Raw genomic sequence first — 19,070 nt, forward strand, 5'->3', positions numbered from 1 at the left:
ACCAACTCATGGAAGAAGATAACAAGGCTTTGGGAGTCGGCTACCTTGTTCATGAAGACAAGCTCTTCGTTATGGCATCCATCAACTTTTCCCGGAGGAGGCAGAAGATGAGGATGGAAGCAGATCTAGCCGAAGAAGATATCATAGAGAGGACGCCTAACCAGGGAGCGAAATTAACTTTTTGACTCACCGGCCAGTGGCGGGTAGATGGGAAGAATCTACCCGCCAAGCATATTTCTTACCTGCCAAATTTTTTTGATTAAAAAAATATATATATATATTTTATATAATTTTTTTTTAAATAAAACATATATTATATAATCATACTTTTAGTTGTATTATCTGCGAGACATCGCCACCACGCAATAAGTCAAAATGCTCGCTATCTGCAAACAGCTCCACTGTCTGTGTATACTTGAGTAGCCTCCAGCAAGGATTCTCCGGCAATGCAGCTAGACCCTATACTAATACTCTACATTCAGCATGCAAGGATTCTCCGGCGCTGAAGCTGGACGGTCCCTATTGGTATAACGTTACGGTTATTTGGTCTAATCTAATCACATTCATCAAGCCCTCAGCTAGAATACGCGTTGAATCAATGTTATAAGACATTGATAGCAGGAGCTATCTGTAGCTACTGCTAGCCCGCTAGATAACGTTAAGACAATTTAGTTTACTGGGACATATAGAGCTCAGCTAACGTGAGCTAGCTAACGAGGGAACGGAGGTATTATGCACTCGAGTCGACTATTGCTGGAGCATGTTGATATCAGCAACTATCAGTAGCTAGCCAGCTAGATACCGTTAGACAATGCCTTGTCATGTATTAAACTAAAAGTGAATAGTTGACTGGGTCATTGTTTAAACAGTAACGGTAGCTCATGGAGGTCCGATCTAGACTAGAGCAGACTGCTACCATTCTGAGAGCTTAACGTTAGCACTAGAGCTGGGGGCGAGCTGCTACCATTCTGAGAGCTTAACGTTAGCACTAGAGCTGCGGGCGAGCTGCTACCATTCTGAGAGCTTAACGTTAGCACTAGATGCTGCGGGCGAGCTGCTACCATTCTGAGAGCTTAACGTTAGCACTAGATGCTGCGGGCGAGCTGCTACCATTCTGAGAGCTTAACGTTAGCACTAGAGCTGTGGGCATCTGTGTTGATACGAGCAGAAGCCAATAGTATCCCGCTGCAGGGCTGGCCCGGCTGGGCGGATATGACTCGTTGCCACATTTTTTTTCAAAATAAGAATATCATACGAACCGAATGCTGCTAACTGCCGGAGCCATCGATATTATGACTCTAGCTGCGCTTGGGCCGGAAATGAGACCCGCACAGATTTTCAAAATAAGAGTATTGTTATGAACTACACGTCTACATGCCACACGGCGGGCAGGGCTCTCAGTGGCAAGCGCCAAAGGTAAAAACTGACCGCCCCTGGCGGGCGGCGGGCTTTAATTTCGCCCCCTGCGCCTAACCCTCTGACACGCCGAGTCCTACTCAGCCAAGTCGCAGGACTGTATGACCCGATTGGTCTCGCAACTCCACTCAAGCAGAAGGGAATGATCCTAGTGAGAAGAGCATTCCAGGAGGCTGGAAAGATGACCAAGGACACTTGGGACCAGCCACTATCAGAGGAGCTCCGAGAGAAAGCGGTGGAGCTGTTCAAGGAATATGCTCGCCTGAGCCGCGTCACATTCCCAAGAAGTATCACGCCCGCCGGCAGGTTGGGCAAGCCATGGGGGATCACATTCTCAGACGGGAGCTGTGATTCCTATGGCGCAGTACTATATCTACGGTGAGAGACGTCTGGGGGAGCAGTCGCCCGGCTAGTGGAGTCAAAAGCGAAACTGGCCCCTCTTGACCTTAGAGGTGACCCAGTAAAGGCGGAAATATGTGGGGCGGTGTTTGCATCCCGCCTAAAGAAGTACGTACTTAAACATGGAAGAATCAAAATCGAGAGATGGTTCCACTTCGTCGACAGTCAGACGGTGCTAGGTGCCATCCAGAGAGAAAGCTATGGATTCCAAACGTTCTTTGCGAATCGGGTCGGAGAGATCCAGAAGGCTGGTCCCGTCGCTGACTGGTGGTGGGTACCAGGAGAACGCAACATTGCTGACCTGGTCACAAGAGGCCGCTGCTCCCCAGAGCTACTCGGAGAGGACTCTGCTTGGCAATGCGGCCCTGATTTCCTCGCCTACCCCGAAGAGCAATGGCCAAAGAAATCAGCCTCAGAGGTAGGTACCGCTGTGTGAGACGCAGTAAGTAGGCTTCAAAGAAAGGCCTTCACAGTTGCTATCACAAGAGCGCAAGCAAAGACATGGCGTCCAGAGCGATACATGCCGACATAGTGGAAGACCTCTCGACCAAAGGTTTCCTAAAAACGTTCCAACGCTTCACTGCATTGAGAGGCCATCCTAGGAAGCTCTTGTCCGATAAAGGAACTAATTTCGTGGGAGCAAAGCCAGCGCTGGAAGAACTTTACAAGTTCCTAGCGAATATCGACAATAACAAGGTAGAGAAGAAAGCCGCAGAGTCTGGAACAGATTGGACTTGGGTGTTCCACCCCGCTGACTCTCCTCATAGGAATGGCGCGGCTGAAGCTGCTGTGCGAGTATTGAAAAGAGCACTAAGCAGCATAGGCGAAGAAGGGAGCCTTACGGCCCTGGAGTTCCAAACCCTCCTATACCTAGCTGCCAATCTATCAAATGAGAGGCCTATTGGCGCCAACGCCCAGCTTCGGGATGGCACCATTGAGGTCATCACCCCCAACACTCTCCTACTGGGACGTGCAAGGCCCTGTGGAGACCCCAGAGGTTTCGAGTCCGCTAGCTACCCCTTCGTCCGTCTGAGAGCAATCCAGATTGAAGTGGACAGGTTCTGGAAACGATGGAGCCAACTGGCGGGACCAGAACTCTTCGTCCGGAAAAAGTGGCACATTCCTGCTAGGAATGTCGCTAAAGGAGACCTGGTCTGGCTTGCGGACCAGAACGCACTCAGAGGCCAGTTTCGACTGGGCCGAGTGATAAAGACTCACCCTGACCCAAAGGGTGTCATCAGAGACGTGGAAGTAAGGACTTGCCATAGCCTTCCCGTTACCGCCGGTCATCCCAAGCGTGATCGTCACGTCGAGGTGTGCCCTACCACCGTCCTTCACAGGGACGTCAGGAGGTTGGTGGTACTTCTACCTTTCGAGGAACAATGACCAAAAAAGGACGTCGAAAGTTGCCTGTTTCTGGCGCAGAGGACGTCGAAAGTCGCCTGTTTCTGGCACAAAGGACGTCGAAAGTCGCCTCTTTCTGGCACAAAGGACGTCGAAAGTCGCCTGTTTCTGGCAGGGTTGAGGACGTCAAGAATCATCCGTTGCCGACATTACCTGCGTAGTTTTCACGGGAGCCGCTTGTGCTACCACCGTAAATGCGGCATAGTTTAATTCTTTGTGCCCCTGTAAAGAAATAATAATAATATAGACCGGGAACACTTTGTATAGTTTGGATAGTTTTATGAGCCTGACGTTCAGAAAACTAAGTGGGAGGTGGAGAATTATCCGACGTTTTTCCCAATATGTTCATTAGTGTGGGTGACCTGGCGTAGCCAGGTTGCCACCCACACTATAGAAATCTATACTATTTTTATTCTTTATTCCACGGATTTTGCAAACACTACTCTTGCCAGAGCCTTCGCGCCCCATACACGTGAAATATGGCAACGGCGCTATTTAAACTCGGAAAGTTTCACCACACCGTTTGGCTACGAATCGACTTTAAACGGGAACATTTCGGTCCCATTGGAAATGCATTGCAAGTTAGAGTGCGGCAGCTGAAATAATCTTTTTTCCACTACCTTGGGTAAATTGCGAGAGTGATTTCAATTTTGGACGTAGAAAAAAAACAAACTCATCAAAACGATGACACGGCTGTCAGCTTGCTCACAAAAGGAATTGGACATTTCTATCTCAACTGATGACCATTTGTTTGAAGGTTCTCCTCCCCATAGACCCCAATGTAATCCCACTCTAGGAATCCGATGATTTTTGAGCTTTTTTCCCCTTCTGTTCCGATCGCCACCGGGGCCACAATTGTCGACGGAATGCCACAATATCGCACACAACCCTTCGCCTACTCCTTGAAGTGCTCATGTGCGCTTCACAACGCTTCATCTCTTATAGTTTTCTTTTAATCATCGTGACAATGCAGTCATGCATCTGCCTCCATTGGAATACATTCAAAGTGAAAATGCAAAGTCATAGGTGATTGCATCACCTGTGTGGCTCATGGCTCATGATTGGTTCAGCCTAACAGCTGTGAGGCTCATGGCTCATGGCTCAGCTGCCCTGCCAATGACCTCATCGACTTAACCCTTCATTGCCCCTCTGTGTAGCAGTACTGAATTGCTTGACAGCGCCCTCTGTCTTGCGGGTTGTGTCATTGTACTCAGTAGGGATATCCTCTTTCATTGGTCGATGTTGACCACCTTTCATTGGTCGATGTTGACCACTCCCCCGATCCTTAGACCACGCCCCATTAGGCCACACCCCCTCAGTGTATCTCTTGAACCGTTTGTCGTAGAGACTTGCGGGTTGTTCCATTGTACTCGGTAGGGATATCCTCTTTCATTGGTCGATGTTGACCATTCCCCCGATCATTAGACCACGCCCCATTAGGCCACACCCCTCAGTGTATCTCTTGAACCGTTTGTCGTAGAGACTTGCGGGTTGTGCCATTGTACTCGGTAGGGATATCCTCTTTCATTGGTCAATGTTGACCACTCCCCTGATCCTTAGACCATGCCCCCTTAGGCCACACACCCTCAGTGTGTAATAGTGTAATAGTGTAATAATGTAATAGTGTGTAATAGTGTAATAGTGTGTAATAGTGTAATAGTGTAATAGTGTGTAATAGTGTAATAGTGTGTAATAGTGTAAGTGTAATAGAGTGTAATAGTGTAATAGTGTAATAGTGTGTAATAGTGTAATAGTGTGTAATAGTGTGTAATAGTGTGTAATAGTGTAATAGTGTGTAATAGTGTAATATTGTAATAGTGTTTAATAGTGTGTAATAGTGTAATAGTGTATAATAGTGTAATAGTGTGTAATAGTGTAATAGTGTGTAATAGTGTAATAGTGTAATAGTGTGTAATAGTGTGTAATAGTGTAATAGTGTAATAGTGTGTAATAGTGTAATAGTGTAATAGTGTAATAGTGTGTAATGGTGTAATAGTGTAATAGTGTGTAATAGTGTAATAGTGTAATAGTGTGTAATAGTGTGTAATAGTGTAATAGTGTAATAGTGTAATAGTGTATTAGTGTGTAATAGTGCAATAGAGTGTAATAGTGTAATAGTGTAAGTGTGTAATAGTGTGTAATAGTGTGTAATAGTGTAATAGTGTAATAGTGTGTAATAGTGTAATAGTGTGTAATAGTGTAATAGTGTAATAGTGTGTAATAGTGTAATAGTGTAATAGTGTGTAATAGTGTAATAGTGTGTAATAGTGTGTAATAGTGTAATAGTGTGTAATAGTGTAATAGTGTGTAATAGTGTAATAGTGTGTAATAGTGTAATAGTGTGTAATAGTGTAATAGTGTAATAGTGTGTAATAGTGTAATAGTGTGTAATAGTGTAATAGTGTAATAGTGTGTAATAGTGTAATAGTAGTGTAATAGTGTGTAATAGTGTAATAGTGTAATAGTGTGTAATAGTGTAATAGTGTAATAGTGTAATAGTGTGTAATAGTGTAATAGTGTGTAATAGTGTAATAGTGTGTAATAGTGTGTAATAGTGTAATAGTGTGTAATAGTGTAATAGTGTAATAGTGTGTAATAGTGTAATATTGTAATAGTGTGTAATAGTGTAATAGTGTGTAATAGTGTAATAGTGTAATAGTGTAATAGTGTGTAATAGTGTGTAATAGTGTAATAGTGTAATAGTGTGTAATAGTGTAATAGTGTAATAGTGTGTAATAGTGTAATAGTGTAATAGTGTGTAATAGTGTAATAGTGTAATAGTGTGTAATAGTGTAATAGTGTGTAATAGTGTATTAGTGTAATAGTGTGTAATAGTGTAATAGTGTAATAGTGGGTAATAGTGTAATAGTGTGTAATAGTGTGTAATAGTGTGTAATAGTGTAATAGTGTGTAATAGTGTAATAGTGTGTAATAGTGTAATAGTGTAATAGTGTGTAATAGTGTAATAGTGTGTAATATTGTAATAGTGTAATAGTGTAATAGTGTGTAATAGTGTAATAGTGTAATAGTGTGTAATAGTGTAATAGTGTGCTATGCGACTTGCGGGTTGTGTCATTGCACTCAGTAGGGATATCCTCTTTCAATGGTCTATGTTGACCACTCCCCCGATCCTTAGGCTGCGACCCCTTTTTGTATCCTTTGAACTGTTTGTCATAGAGACTCATGAGAGACCCTCTCCCATTGGCCGGCGGTGCACAGGCGTCACCCACACTTTCACAATTTCCCCCATGCGGAATTGTCTAGTTATTATTATTCTTCATTATTATCATAAGTAACATTTATTGTATGCGTTTATTGCATGCGTTAGTTATTATCTGGTGCCGCCTAGTGGACGCACTTTGGAACACGTATTGCGACTCTGGACAGGTAAGCTGTCTCTGCGCCGGCGCGTCGCGCTATTTAAGTACTGACCTTAACCATGACGAAATTGAAACTGTTTGGATTGAAATCTTATTAGATAGGGCGAAACCAGTACTAGTAGGCACAATCTATAGACCGCCAGAACAGAGTGGCTTCTATGACACACTTGATGGGTGTTTAGCTAGGGTGGAGGGGGTAGAAAAAAATCTTATTGGGGACTGGAACACGGATATGCTGCGTAAAGCAGCACCCATCTTCAAGGCCTTCAGTAGATTTTCTGATCTGCACGGTTTCAGCCAGCTAATCACCCAACCCACAAGGGTATGTGATTCGACACAAACCACCATTGACCTCATTTTGACCTCTGACAAGTCCATGATCTCCAATAAAGGGGTGATAGCATGCGGGTTAAGTGATCATTATAGGATTTTCTGTACCCGCAAAAAGCTAAAACAGAAGGCCGGCTGTCACAAAACAGTCACATCTAGAGACCTCAAAACGTACTCTAGAGAGGCCTTTAACCTAGAACTGGGGAGCTTGGACTGGTCAGATGAACTCAGTGGTACACAGGTTGAAGAAACATGGCTTGGATTCAAAACCAAATTCACAACAATACTCAACAACATGGCACCCCTAAGAACCACCAGGGTTAAAAATCGTGCTGAGCCATGGATGCACACTGAAATACTGGCCGCTATGAAAACCAGAGACAAAAAATGCTCTGAACTTCATAAAAGTCAGACAAAGCTTTCCAAAAGCTCAAACAAAAAATTCAAAGAAACAGACTAAGAAATGACGTAAACAACATGATCAAAACCGCAAAAAGAAATTTCATCAATGACAAAACTGAGGAAAACAAAAACAAACCACGTGAACTTTGGAAATTACTCAATAATCAACTAGGCTGCAGTGAAAAACTTAAAACCAGATTCTCAAACATAAACATAAAGACGGACAACACACTCATCACAGACACGCTGGATGTAGCCAATTACTTAAACATCTTCTTCACAAACATAGCCACAACACTGGTAAACAAACTACCCTCCCACTCAGGGCATTATGGGGTAGAACACATAGTAGCATACTACAAAAACCTAGGGGTCCACAAAGACGACTTCAAACTTGAAATGGTAACAACCGATGAAGTACTCAAAAAATGTAGCGCCCTCCAACCTAACAAGGCCACTGGCCATGACAACATCCCCTACAAATTCCTCAGAGACTCAGCAGCCGCCATCACCCCATTCATCACACACATAATAAACCTCTCTATAAAACAGGGACACATCCCCAAGGACTTCAAAATTGCGAGAGTGACCCCTCTGCACAAAAAGGGCAGCAAATTAGACCCAGGCAACTACCGCCCTGTTTCTATTCTTACCTCCATCTCGAAAGTCATGGAGAAAATAGTCTACGAACAGGTCGAAAAGTACCTGGCGGAAAGAAATCGAATCTACGAATTCCAATCTGGCTTCAGAACGTCCCACTCCACTGATACATGCCTCCTCTATTTGAACGACCACATCAAACAAGAGGTGGACGCGGGCAAATACTGCGGCATGGTCATGCTGGACCTACAAAAGGCCTTCGACACTGTCAATCACTCCATTCTGATTGACAAGCTAAAAGCAATTGTTTTTTTTTGATAGTTTATCAGTGAGCTGGATGCAATCCTACCTGGAGGGGAGAGAACAGATGGTAAACGGTACTCTACCCCCCCCCCCCCCCCTCACAGTGCGCTGTGGTGTTCCACAAGGAAGCATACTAGGACCGCTACTGTTCCTAATTTATGCAAATGACATGTCGTCAGCCTGTGACTGCAACTTGTTCCTGTTTGCGGACGACTCAGCCCTGCTGGTCTCTGACAAGAACAAGTTGCAGGTTGAAAAAACCCTCAGCTCGGAACTAGGCAAAATCTGCATATGGCTCGCTGATAACAAACTATCATTACACATGGGCAAAACAGAGTCTATTCTCTTCGGTTCAAATAACAAACTCAGCAAGACCGACGGTTTTTCAGTTACAGTGGGTGACAATATTGTCACAAGGAAAGACGAAATTACCTACCTGGGTTCCATCCTAGAGGCAAATCTTTCCTGTGACAAAATGGCATCCAATGTAATAAAAAAAGTCAACCAACGAACTAGATTCTTGTACCGGATCTCCTCTCTGGTAAACAAGAATACCCTGAAGACTCTGGCAGGATCACTCATTCAAGGGTACTATGACTATGCGTGCACCTCATGGTACCAACGCACCTCAAAGGCGCTAAAAACAAGATTACAAACATCACAAAACAAACTGGTCAGACTACTACTTGACCTTACGCCCAGAACCCACCTCACCCCTGCCCACTTTGACAACCTAGGATGGCTTAGAGTAGACGACAGAGTACAGCAACTTGCAATGGGCCTGGTCTACAAGATACACTATACGACTAAGGTACCCATGTACATGTCAAAATACTTCCCAAAGGTCAGTGAATACCACAACCACTACACCAGAGGAAGCTCAACAAATCAGATTCGGCTCAAACAAGGGACTAAACACGTTTTGCAATTATGCCACATCAATGTGGAACGCCCTACCCAAAGCTGTAAAGGAATGTGAATCCCTACCCACATTCAAAACCGCTCTTAAAGAGCACCTACGGGAGGCTGCAATTCGAAACTGGCCACCGTAAATGCCCAAACCCCCCACCACCTCCTAATAGACAGTCTCCTCCCCACCGCATGTATATATTCCCTCCCCGCCGTATGTATATTTCTCTCCCACCCACCCACCCCCTCCAAATGTCTCCACCCCACCATATGTATATTTCTCTCCCACCCACCCACCCCCTCCTAATGTACAGTCCCCTCCCCATCATATGTACATACTCTGTCAGGATCTAGGGGTAACAGTACTGTATATTTGAATACCGTCTATGTCACAAATGTATCAGTACTAAATACCTATATGTCCCTATGCCATAAATGTCATGTATGTTGTGTATGTCATAAATGTCTATATGAATTGAAAATGGGGGACCCTGATGTAAACAAGACAAACGTCTTTCTCAGGTCTGCATTCCCTTAATAATTGTGTGTATTGAGCCGTACTGTATTGTACCCATTCTGCAAGCTGTTAAATAAAGTTTTCATTCATTCATTCATTCATTCATTCATTCATTCATTCATTCATTCATTCATTCATTCATTCATTCATTCATTCATTCATTCATTCACATTCATTCATTCATTCATTCATTCATTCATTCATTCATTCATTCATTCAAGTGACACTCTTAGCCCTAGGCTGTAAGGTGAAAAGCCCTGTGGGCGAACTCTGACTGGCCAACGGTACGTTGCATTGTATGCGCCGTTAATATCCGCATTTATCTTTGATTCATATATCTAGTTACTAATTAATGCTGTTTATTTCCTTTCCTTTGTATAGGTAAATAATCTGACTAAACGCTGATTGACTACTGACTAACGTCCGACTAACTGTAACCTGGCTACTGCTGACTAACGTCTGACTAACTGTAACCTGGCTACTGCTGACTAACGTCTGGCTACTGCTGACTGAATGTACATTGCTGACTGACAGTTGCTCCTGACTAACTACTGACTAAACGCTGACTACACTATCAAGTACTGGTGGTTGCTAATTGCAACCTAACTATCAACAAACTGTTATCATCGTCGACTTGGTTGAACATTACCAAATGCCATATCGACCTTTACTGACATTATCCACTAAACGCTTGAATACAAGCTGCTACTAACTATCAGCTACAAGCTAACCGCTTGCTTAATTGGCCACCTGGTGATTATTGCAACAAATAGTAACTGGATGTTGGACATTGGAGTCCTAACAAACAAACATTCTTACAAAGTCCGAATTGTTTCACTGGTTTAATTATAAGTCATTCGCCCACACCCTTCCAAGGGGGACATCTAGTTGACTCATTGACTGAGACTGCTAGATAATTGGACACACACACACACACACACACACACACACACACACACACACACACACACACACACACACACACACACACACACACACACACACACACACGGTGTGTGACATGGCTTGGTTTCATGTTTTGAGGTACCTTCAATTATCTGTAAATAATACATAGCCCTTTCCTGTGTGAGTGTTCCGTCTGGTCATAATCACTGATATTATAGATGGAAATAGATGAAATATTATTGTCCCTGAGGGCAAGTTGTGGTGTTGTCTAGTTGATATATCTACAAATAGCAGACGAATAACCAGTTGCCTCTGGATCAATGAATGTCTAATATTGAATAATATTATTAGCTATTTTTAACATCCCTAATTCCAACAGTCAAGAGGCTTGTTTCAAATTGATACATCAAAAACCCCACACTCAAAAACATCCACCTCAAACACAACAAGAGATGAACAAATTTTGTTTTATGATGAACAAGAGAATAGAGCATCTCATGAACTTATGTCGTGGACTTTATGGATGCACTGTCAGCTGAACTCGCACCAATGCATACGGAAATAGTCAGACATCCCAGAATTATTTCATAATACAGAGTTTCTGAGTGGACGTTTGGATTAAACCAAGTTGTATGTAGTGATGAACGGTCTTTCCCCGCGGAACACAAGTTACTTAACGTTACACAGGTCGTGCTATGCATGCTTAGCTTGCTATCATTAACACTTTGAATGCCATCCACAAGTTTTCTCGTATTTACCCCCCGTGGGTTGAATGCCCACTCACGAGAATATTCGTTTGTTCTCTTTTTTTTTTTCTTTTTTTTTATCTGAAATCATATTTCATCAACCGAGTCTACTGTTGGAAATTCAGCTACCTCAGGCGCTCAGATGTGAAAAAAGCGCCCCCCTATTGTCTCCCAGATGGTAATTCACCCTTTTGGATTGAACTCAATGAAAATGAATGAGAAAAAAAGCTTCATGCTCGACTCTCAGAGCAGCGGGGAATATGTGTTTTACAGTATACACGGTTGATCAATAAAAGGAGCGATTTTTTCGAATGGCGATCAGGAATTCGAATAATCCATTTGGATACCATCTGATCTCAGGTAAGGAATCTATGTTACCAGTCTAAGGATAATCAGACCCGTTTTCACGGATATATAAGCTTTTATGTGATTATGTGATAGGCTGTTTGACTGTGCGTGCCGTCAGGAAATAGGAGAAGCGATTTTCAGCGTGCGCCACGAGCGTGCATGCGTACACATATACTATCGATAATCTAGCGTTTATTTGAAAACGATTCATAAATAGGCCAAACAATGACAACGTTCTAGAATATTCCAGTAAAAGGCGATTATCATGGAAACCTCTTTTTTCTCCGTGAAAACGAGGGGTTTTCTAAATGCTATGAAAACGGAAATGAACCGATAAAAAAACAATCTGCTTCGACAATGTTGACTGGAAATAGGTAATTGATAATACGACGGGCAGATTAGACACATAATAATTTAAAACATAGATTAGGCGATATTAACGTTAACATTGGAGTGGATGTGGGCATTCAAGGGGGTAAAAAGGAAAACACGGCCGGCTCTGAAAGTGTTAACATATCAGTGTAACTTAATGTTACACACATCGCGCTATGCATGCTTAGTTGCTAACGTTAAGATAGCAGTGTAACTTAATGTTACAATTAGGGTGACCAGATATCATGCATTGTGCGTTATTGCACAGCAAAACTGTCTCTTTTCACGCAAATTGACACCATGATGTCCCTCTTATTGGTTGTCATCTGCGCGAACGTCCCCCCCCCCAGCCAATGTGAAGAGGCGGCCGCTGGCCGGGTTGCGTCTATTCTTAACCCAAACGGTTCATGCGTTTTGCAAATCTGATTGGCCACTGACGTTTCTGGTCATGTGACATGTGCGCCCAATCGCGTGACGCGCCCATTTCCGCCTCGACCAGCAGCAAACCCTAACTCTAACCCTAACCCTAACCCTAACCATTCTATCGCCATGCTCTAAGACAAACTCTAACCTTAACCAACTTCGAAAGAGTGCCTAAGCTTAACCGGGGAAAGAACTTGCCGTCACACGATTGGTGCGACCAGAAACATCAGTGGCCAATCAGAGCGCAAAGCGGGAACGCGGAAGCATGCACCGTTTGGGTTAAGAATACAGGCAGCCGGGTTATTGACATAGTAGCACCGCACGCGCGTTAAGCGGGGGGCACGCCCCTATTTGAAATCTCCGCGATAGCAAAAAGCTGAGTGACAGTGACACTGACAGCTCGTGCAACCCGCCATTAAGAAGAAGAAAATCCATGTTCGCATTTCTCCGACCAAAAGACGTTGGACAAGCAGACAAAATAACTGCTGCAGAGGTAACAACTGTTTACCACACTGTCCAACATGCCCAAGCATACAGATCAGCAGACTGTGGTACCAAGCTAGCCCCTACCATTTTCCCTGACTCTGACATAGCCAAGACAATGGCCTGTGGTCGGACCAAGGCAGCAGCCATCGTAACCGACGTGCTAGCCCCTGCTTCAGTGGAGAGTTGTCTCAGAGAACTCAAAACGCCAGCGGTTAAGCCACGGGAGGAAACAACCAAAGGTGTGTTAAATTCATGTGTGTATGAGGGTGTAGATTGCCTAAGGGAAATGAAATATATTGCAAATATATTAGGAATATAGTGGGAGTATTGCCAATATATTATTCAATTTATTACAATAACAATATATTATCAAAGGATATATCCACAATATATTTACAAATATACACATGGTAATTATATTGGTGTGTATATTATTCTATTTCCATATATTCTGATATGGTGGGAATGGATATTGCCATATATTTCACTAAAATATATTAATAATATACTGCACACATATTTTTGATAATCACATGCTCAACTTCCTGCAGTCAGAGTGCTCATTCCCTGAATCCCTGAACTTGTGAGTTGAGACTTTTGTTACTGTTCCTGCTCTGTTGAGCTTTCCAATCATCACTGCAAGTTCCCCCTCATCCTTCCTCCCCCCTGCTCATTCCCTGAATCCCTGGACTTGTGAGTTGAGACTTTTGTTACTGTTCCTGCTCTGTTTGTAAGATTGTAAGTCTGGGTGGTCATTTAATTTATTTAATTAATTTTGAGTATTATTTATTAGTATTAGTATTATTAGTATTATTATTATTATTATTATTATTATTATTATTATTATTATTATTATTATTATTATTATTATTATTATTATTATTATTATTATTATTATTATTATTATTATTATTATTATTATTATTATTATTATTATTATTATTATTATTATTATTATTATTATTATTATTATTATTATTATTATTATTATTATTATTATTATTATTATTATTATTATTATTATTATTATTATTATTATTATTATTATTATTATTATTATTATTATTATTATTATTATTATTATATTATTATTATTTTGACACCCACAAAAGGAAAATAAAAATAAAATGAATAAGGGCAAAACATATTAGGCTTGTGGTAATTTTAATGAGGACAGTGGTGGATGAGCCTTGAAGGAGGGGACAGGGACAGTCCACCAAAAGGGCGGGGGGGCTGCGCGCTGGGGGGGAGGGTGTCCCACATTGTCCCTCACAAACATACCCTTTGTCCCACATTTGGTTTATTGGGACCTGGTCACCCTAGTTACACTATGCATGCTTTTTTCGAACGTTTTGTTCTCTCTGCTATGATGGAAGCATGGCCCTAGCCAGCTATGAGGTCACAGAGGTCTGGACCTCGGTAACTATTTGTAAAAAATATATATATACTTTTTTTTATTCTTTTTCTTTTTTTTATATTTTTTTTTTAAGTTTGGTCAACGACCTGCCCACTACTAGGCTGGGACAGCGGCCCATTGATACTGACTGACACTGGGCTGGCCCAATCACATCTCTTACTAAGCACCCCCCCCACCAGTCGTGCAGGTACATGACTGAGCAGTGGCGGCTCTGCCACTAGGGGCGCACGGGCGCCGCCCCCCAAGGCCAGATTAAGACTTCAGAGGCCCCTGGGCCAGATTCTTGTGGAGGCCCCCCCACACACACGTGCACGCACGCACAGTGGCGTTTTTATATGTCACTTTAAAAAATATATAGAATACCGTAATTCCTCTAATAGTAACCCCGGCTTGTATTTGTTTCAACTGTAGTGGATACCAGGCTTGTATTAGGAGGAGGAACCAGCTCATTTGTGTTGGTGTTGGGGCTGGGCTGTGGAGATGCGGCGGGCGTATACGAACAGGTGGCACTGGCGTCAGCCACTGGTGGTGGTGGGCCGGCTGAAGTTGAACTAGAGGCTGCCGCTTCCTCTTCTCTGTCGCTAGCATCAATAATAATAACAACGTTAGCATTCTCGTCCTCTCTGCCCGCGGCGCCTGGCTCAGCCTCTTTAACGTTGCTGCTACTAGTGCTAGCCAGGGGGCTATCCTCCTCCGTACCTGATGGGGTGAAAAAAGTAGCGATAGTTGGTATGCTTTGCCGAAGTAACGCGCTCTCTGTCCCTTTCCTGTTTAGACTTTAACTTAGCAGCTCCGCTTTCCCACCGTTTTACTTTTTTATCCATGTTTTTTGAGTGTCACAGTCTCAATTGATCATACAGTACTACTCGAGACGAGTCTTAGCCTACTTGATCAACTTGCAAGTGCAATTCTCGCGATCAGTGGTCACCTGACCTGACCTGACAGTGACCCCTGGACCTGGACGTCAGTGTCACATAGACTCAACGTCTCTCACCCCTCATTATCAAACAATTTGCAATACAATTTTTTTTATAAAAATAGATAGAGAAGAGATGAGATGATACTAGTAGTCACTATAGATGCTGTGAAAGTAAACGCTGGATGAGGATCTGATTATATATATATTTTTTTCGTATCTTTTATTTTTTTTTACTAGTGTGGAGGCCCCTAGTCGCGTTATTTCTAAACCTAGCCGCATTTCTGGCAAGACGCTCTCTGATTGGCCGACGCCTGTTTCTACACTGGTTAAGCTTGGCACTCTTTCGAAGTTGGTTAAGGTTAGAGTTTGTCTTAGAGCGTGGCGATAGAACGCCAGGTAGTTTGCAGGCTGTTTGACGAGGAAATGGGCAAAGACACAGCTCGTCACGCGATTGGGCATACATGTCAGTGGCCAATCAGAAAGCGTCAGTCAGTGCCAATCAGAGAGCGTTTTCCAGAAATGCGGCTAGGTTTAGAAATAACGCCCCCTAGGGCCCTAGTCACTAGGGGGAGCTCGATGATATCCGCTATCAGCACCGGCGGGTCTCTGCTGTCTGTCATGAATAATGATCCCAATCTGCCTTATTCGTGTCGGGGCTGTGTCTATTCTTTTACCAACGGATTTCCATTTCCGCGTTCGCGTTCTGCGATCTGATTGGCCACTGACGTTTCTTAGGCGACTCTTTTGAAGTTGGTTAAGGTTAGAGTATGGAATCAGGGCTGATGTTCTATCGCCCTGCTCTAAGACAAACTCTAACCTTAACCAACTTCGAAAGAGTGCCAAGCTTAACCAGTGAAAGAAAGAGGCGTCACACGATTGGCGCTACCAGAAACGTCAGTGGCCAATCAGAGCGCAGAACGCGAACGCGGAACTGGAAATCCGTTGGTAAAAGTATTCAGGCGTCGGGGCTGGGATGTGGAGATGCAAGTTTTGACTTTTTATTGCTGTTTTTACCTCAAACGGTAAACCTCAAACTCTTATGAAGAGGAGAAAAAATACTCAAGATTAGCCATTTGCAGACGGCAGGGTGTGACGTACTGTATATTTTAGTTGATGAAATATTTTTGTTGACTAAAATATTTTTGTTGATGAAATATGTTTTCATTCAGTGTCACAGTATGACATAGATCTCCAAAATAAGAAAAAAAAATAAAATAAAATGTGGGGCCTCTAGTGACGAGGGGCCTCCAAAAATGTTTAAAATAAAAGTTAAAAAAAAATAAACAAATATTTGGGGCCTCTAGTGACGAGGGGCCTCCAAAAGGCCTCGAGTGACGAGCGGCCTCCAAAAAAATTAAAAATTAAAGTTAAAAAAATGTAAAAAAAAGTGGGGCCTCTTGGGACGAGGGGCCTCCAAAAGGCCTCTATAGTGACGAGTGGCCTCAAACAATAAAAGATTAAAGTAAAAATGTTGGGGCCTCTAGTGACGAGGGGCCTCAAAAAAAAATAAATAAAAAAAATAATTTTAAAATATTTTTTTTTTTTTTTTTTTTTTTGCCCCTCATCACTAGAGGCCCACGGGCCGCGGCCCGGTCGGCCCGGTCGTTAATCCGGCCCTGCCGCCCCCCCCCTGCAGGCCCCTGGTTATATGAGAGTAGAACAAGAAAAAGTATCTTTTTGTTTTTTGTTTTATAGCCCTATAAATAATATAAACATGTTTAAAATGAATAATATTTACTCATTTTAAGTATGTTTGTGTTTCCAATGCACAATATAACGTTACTATATAAAATAAAAAAAATACTCGTTTTCAGGAACAGGAAGTGACTCACTTTAAAAAAAAATTATTTGTTTGTATTTCTCGGCCCGGGCTAGACGCGATAGCGCTCTGAGTGCGCGTCACTGTTCGATCGCTGTATCCGTCACAGCCAATCAGTGCGTAACGCGTTGTGCGTTGAAATATGACTATTATGTTGGAATCCGGGCGCGATTTGAAGCGGTCTAGTCAAGCGTTTAGAATTTCCGTCTAGAATTTCCATAGCCGCATTTCGCGGAGACGCTCTCTGATTGGCCGACGTGGCGATGCCAGTTTTTTCCTTAGCCACAGTTTGCAACATGTTCGAAGCTGTGTGTTGTGAACTTGTGATTCAGTCTGGAGTCTGGACAGTGGGCAGTGAGTGGAATGGATATACATCGACAACAGTCTGGGGGACAGTCAGTGGACATACACTTTTTGGACCACGTTTCAATTAAACAAAGTGAGTTAATTCTCTCTCTTAGCCAACTCAGCCAACTTTAGCTGCTGTTAGCCACTAAGCTAATGCTTAACTAACGCTCTCTCTCTCTCTCTCTCTCTCTCTCTCTCTCTCTCTCTCTCTCTCTCTCTCTCTCTCTCTCTCTCTTCTGTTATGCTGCACCCGCTGTGGTCTCTCTCTCTCTCTCTCTCTCTCTCTCTCTCTCTCTCTCTCTCTCTCTCTCTCTCTCTCTCTCTCTCTCTCTCTCTCTCTCTCTCTCTCTCTCTCGCTCTCTCTCGCTCTCTCTCTCTCTCTCTCTCTCTCTCTCTCTCTCTCTCTCTCTCTCTCTAATTTCGCCGCGTGTGGGGCATAACCACTCGGACAATGAATGGTAACTTGTTTAAAATGACGAGATATACAAATGTGATTATTATTGAATGGATCTGACATCATCTGAGAGAGAGAGAGAGAGAGAGCGAGAGAGCGAGAGAGCGAGAGAGAGAGAGAGAGAGAGAGAGAGAGAGAGAGAGAGAGAGAGAGAGAGAGAGAGAGAGAGAGAGAGAGAGAGAGAGAGAGAGAGAGAGAGAGAGAGAGAGAGAGAGAGATGTGCGTGTTTGTGTTGGGCTATTGGAAACGTGGTTGCATTTGACTGACTGTGATATTGATTCGATGGCAATGGTGATAATATTCGCCAATGCGTGCCTTGTACATGTTTGCAAAATGTTTGGTATAGCGCCCCTAGTGGCGAAGCATCCACGAGCCGCTACTGTGACTGAGAGGGGGGTTGGTACAATGACTGAGATGGGGCTGGTACATAACAGAGGGGGGCTGGTACATGACTGAGAGGGGGCTGTGGTACATGACTGAGAGGGGGCTGGTAGATGACTGAGAGGGGCTGGTACATGACTGAGAGGGGCTGGTAGATGACTGAGAGGGGGCTGGTACATGACTGAGATGGGGCTGTGGTACATGACTGAGAGGGGGCTGGTAGATGACTGAGAGGGGGCTGGTACATGCCAGAGGGGGGCTGGTACATGACTGAGATGGGGCTGTGGTACGTGACTGAGAGGGGGCTGTGGTACATGACTGAGATGGGGCTGTGGTACATGACTGAGAGGGGGCTGTGGTACATGACTGAGATGGGGCTGGTACATGACTGAGAGGGGGGCTGGTACATGACTGAGAGGGGGCTGGTACATGACTGAGATGGGGCTGTGGTACATAACTGAGAGGGGGCTGGTAGATGACAGAGGGGGCTGGTACATGAATGAGAGGGGGCTGGTATACATGACTGAGAGGGGGCTGGTACATGCCTGAGGGGGGGCTGGTATACATGACTGAGAGTGGGCTGGTACATGACTGAGAGGGGGCTGGTATACATGACTGAGAGGAGGCTGGTACTGTACATGACTGAGAGGGGGCTGGTATACAGGACTGAGAGGGGGCTGGTATACATGACAGAGGAGGCTGGTACATGACTGAGAGGGGGCTGGCTGGTACATGATTGAGAGGGGGCTGGCTGGTACATGACTGAGAGGGGGCTGGTACCATGTATTGTG

This window comes from Notolepis coatsorum, assembly GCF_963971535.1.
Source record: "Notolepis coatsorum genome assembly, chromosome: 4".
NCBI classification, from domain to species: domain Eukaryota; kingdom Metazoa; phylum Chordata; class Actinopteri; order Aulopiformes; family Paralepididae; genus Notolepis; species Notolepis coatsorum.